Raw genomic sequence first — 4,681 nt, 5'->3', positions numbered from 1 at the left:
GAACATAACCTAGTCTCTGCCCTGCAAGAACCTGCAGCCCTGGAGTGGAGAAAGATGAGAACCAAGAGCTACCAGATAGTCTAACTCCAGGACAAAACATTCTTCACATTCTCTCTCCAAACTACAACTCTTCTTTGCCCCTTAGCTTACTCATAAAAGTGCTATCCTCCAACTTACCAAGAATACTTCTCAGTCACTATTAGTATCTCCTCTCTCCTAGTCTCTATACAAAATAAGTCCTATCAATGAATTATTTCCATTTGCACTACGACTAAAGTAGCAGAATTTCTCATTGTTTCCCACTCAACAACTGCAATAGCCTAACAATTAGTGTGCACATTTCAGTCTCCCCAGTCACAAGTGGCTTCATTCACTTATACCTAAAGCTCCACCCTAGCCATGCGTTGTGGCAGGCGCCTGTAGTCCCAGTTACTCCGGAGGCTGAGGCAAGAGAATCACCTAAGCCCAAGAATTAGAGGTTGCTGTGAGTTGTGTGACACCACGGCACTCTACTGAGGGTGATAAAGTGAGACTCTGTCTCAAAAAATAAATAAATAAAGCTCCACCCCCAGTCATTCCAGACCATTTATTGTCTTTATAGCATGCATTGCTGCTATCTTGCATGTTTATTTTTCTTTACTTATTATTTGTCAGTTCCTTCCAAGTGATATGGGAGCAGAAGACTGTTATATTCACAAAATTCATATGTTGGAACCTAATACCCAATGTGATAGTATTAAGAGGCGGGGCTCTGCAGGTTTTGGAGAGTAAACAGTGTGGGCCACAGCCAATTTACTTTCAAACCCACCAATTAGGTTCTTAATGAGAGTATTGTGTTTATCAAATCTGAGATTAATTATTTAAATAGATTTCTGTTCTCTGGTAAAATACTCCCCCTTTTTTTCTGTTTTCTTGAACATGAATAACTGTGTCCACGTCAGAAAACAGCAAATGTGTGGATCACCTGGGGGGTCAGTTTCTATTGTCTTGCACTTGAATTTTGGTCATTTAATCCTTTTATTCTGGAAAGTCTGATTAATTTTGGCTGTAACAGTTGACATTGCTTATAACAATTTGCAGTCTCTGTAAGATATCTTTATCCACAGAGGATTTATTTTCTTCTGTTAAGTAAGAGTATCAATACACCATTTTTTACCCAGTTAGGTTGCACATCCATTACTCATGAGGGTTAGGGAGATGAGCCATCTCGATGTACTTTTGGGAAGACAGCTGCACAGTATACACCAAATCTGAAAATGATAATTCTCTGATACAGCACTAACTCTAGAAATTTCTTCCAAGGAAGTAATAGTACAAATCCATGAAAATGAGTGTTACTATTCTAAATTTTTCATCAAACTGCTGTTTAGAAGACACAAACTGAGAGTCTTATCTGTAGAAAGTTAATACACAACACAGTATACGGATAGTGGAATACTGCACAATTAAGATACAGATCAGTGTTGACAGAAATTGTTTTCAACGTATTAAATAGTGAAGAAAATTAAGTTACAAAATAGTATGCATATTAACCTAGTTTTAAAAAATAGAATGTGTATCCATAGGCATAGAGGGACATTCTGAAAAGTGTTCAGTTTATACCATATCAATAGTGTTTCTACTTTTATTCATAATAATGCCTTTTCTGTATTATTTTGCTTATTTCTAGGCATATATCTAAAAGAATGGAAATAAGTATATTAAAGATATAGCTGCACCCCATGTTTCTTATAGCATTATTCACAAATATTCAAGATATGGAATCAACCTGAGTGTGTCCATCAAGGAATGCCATTAAAAAGGATGAAATTCTGTAATTTGCAGCAACATGGATGGAACCAAAGTACATTACCTTATGTGAAATAAGTCAGGCATAGAAAGATAAACATCCTATCATCTCACTAAAAAAGTTAATCTCATAGAGATACAGAGTAGAATGATGGTTACCAGATGCTGGGAAGGGCTGGGGGTGGGATCACAAGGAGAGGTTGGTCAGTGGGTGCAAAAATACTTAGAAGGATTAAATTCCAGTGTTTGATAGGGTGACTAGAGTTAAGAGTATAATGTATAGGCTCAAGGCCTGTAGCTCAAGCAGCTAAGGCACCAGCCACATACACCTGAGCTGGCAGGTTCAAATCCAGGCCAGGCCCGCCAAACAACAATGAACCAAAAAATAGCTGGGCCTTGTGGCAGGCGCCCATAGTCCCAGCTACTTGGGAGGCAGAGGCAAGAGAATCATTTAAGCCCAGGAGTTGGAGGTTGCTGTGAGCTGTGATGCCATGGCACTCTACCCAAGGCGACAGCTTGAGGCTCTGTCTCGAAAAGAAAAGAAAAGAAAAGAATATAATGTATATTTCAAAATAGCTAGAAGAAAATAATTTGGAATGTTCCCAAGACAAAAATATGATTAATGTTTGAGGTGATGAATATCCCGGTTACCCTGATATAATCATTATGTTATATACATGTATCAAAATATCACATGTGCCCCATAATATGTACAAATATTACATTAATATAATTTTTTATTTTTTAGGTCTAGCTTTATTTATATAGTATACTTTTTTTTTTGCAGTTTTTGGCCAGGGCCAGGTTGGAACCTGCCACCTCCGGTATATGGGGCCGGCACCCTACTGCTTGAGCTACAGACGTCACCTTAATATGTTGATAAAAAACAATTTCAAGTATTATTTTCATTTTTAAATAATCGATCCAAAGCCCTGTTAGAACCAGTCCTATGTTCTGTCCAACCTGCCACCTTTTTTTTTTTTGGCTGAGGCTGGGTTTGAACCTGCCACTTCTGGTATATGGGGCCAGTGCCCTACCCCTTGAGCCACAGGTGCCGCCCCCTGCCTGTCTCCTTTTTAATTATGCATACCAATGCATCCTCCTTTTTGTTTCCACCAGTTTGAGTTGCGTTTTTTTTTTTTTGCAGTTTTTGGCTGAGGCCAGGCTTGAACTCGCCACCTCCAGTATATGGGGCTGGTGCCCTACTCGTTTGAACCACAGGCGCCACCTGAGTTTTCCATTTCTTTTCTTTTCTTTTTTTTTTTTCTTTGAGACCAGAGCCTCAAGCTGTTGCCCTGTGTAGAGTGCAGCATAGAGTGCATAGATGTGGCGTCACAGCTCACAGCAACCTCCAATTCCTGGGCTTAAACAATTCTCTTGCCTCTGCCTCCCAAGTAGCTGGGACTACAAGTACCCACCACAATGCCGGGCTAATTTTTGGTTGTAGCCATCATTGTTTGGTGGGCCCGGGCTGGATTCGAACCCACCAGCTCTGGTGTATGTGGCTGGTGCCTTTGCCACTTGAGCCACAGGCACTAAGCCGGGTTTTCTATTCTTTATAACTGAAAAATCTGAATATACCCAACTATGTGCTCTAGGGGTCTGCCCCCAGTATCTGATGGTGACAAAGCAGAGAATTATTGGCCCTATATTTCTTATGGTAAAGTGAAACTTGAGATATCATGGAACTTAAGTACTCATTGTCCTGGAAGGTAAGGTCCGGTAAATATATTGTGGGAATTCCTCCCACACACACACTACATAGACACCTAGCTGAGTAAACCCTCCAACCAAATGAACCTGAAAACCACAGAAGCATCTGAGAAGTATGGGGTGTTGTCCAAAATGCTCTGCACCTTTAACAGCTTAGTTCAACATCCAGATTGCACGCCATGAGGTGCTCCCCTTTTTCTCATGAAGCTTTATGGAATGAAAAACCAGTTGGGGCCAAACACAGTATCTCACTCCGGTAATACTAGCACTTTGGGAGGCCAAGGCAAGAGGACCACTTGAAGCTATGTGTTCAAGACCAACCTGAGAAACATAGTGAGACGCTGTCTCTACAAAAAAATAGAAAAAGTTAGCCAGGCATAGTGGAGCCTGTAGTCCCAGCTGCTCAGGAGGCTGAGGCAAGACTGCTCAAGCCCAAGAGTTTTGAAGTTTTGAGGTTGCCATGAGCTATGATGCCACTGCCCCATAGCCCGGGCAAAAAAGACTTTTTCTTTTTCGTTCAGCCTGTTCCTATCACAAAAGCCCCCCCAAAAGAAAGTCTGTAAAACTTAAACTATATACCAATAGTACATTGTACAGAGGAGGTCTTAAATGACAACATTAAAACTTAGTCCATTACTATTTTAAAAGTGAAGCTGAGACTAGCCAGGCCTGGAGGCTCACGTCTAAAATCCTAGAACTCTGGGAGACTGAAGTGGGTGGATCACTGGAGCTGGTTCCAAACCAGCCTGAGCAAGAGCCAGGGCAAGACCCCCATCTCTAAAAATAGCTGCACGTGGTGGGAGGCAGCTGTAGTCCTTGTCTAAGATGGGCTTAAAGATGGGACGTCTGGCTGAAGCTCTTACCACACATGTCACAGTGTGTATAGTATAAGTTTTGCAGGCTTTTGTGATAGAACAGTACAGTATAAGTTTTGCAGACTTTTGTGATAGAATAGTCTAGTATAAGTTTTACAGGCTTTTGTGATAGAACAGGCTGAACGAAAAAAAATTTCTTTTTTGCCCGGGCTAGAGTGCAGTGGCATTATCACAGATTATGGAACCTCAAAACTTCAAAACTTCTGGGCTTGAGGCAAGAGGATTGCTTGAGCCCAAGAGTTTGAGGTTACTGTGAACGACAACAACCATTGCACTCAAAGAGGGCGATAGAGATTGTCTAAAAA

The sequence above is a fragment of the Otolemur garnettii genome, unplaced genomic scaffold (assembly GCF_000181295.1).
Source record: "Otolemur garnettii isolate 467f Iridium unplaced genomic scaffold, OtoGar3 scaffold00152, whole genome shotgun sequence".
Taxonomy (NCBI): Eukaryota; Metazoa; Chordata; class Mammalia; order Primates; family Galagidae; genus Otolemur; species Otolemur garnettii.
This window is presented reverse-complemented; position numbering follows the sequence as displayed.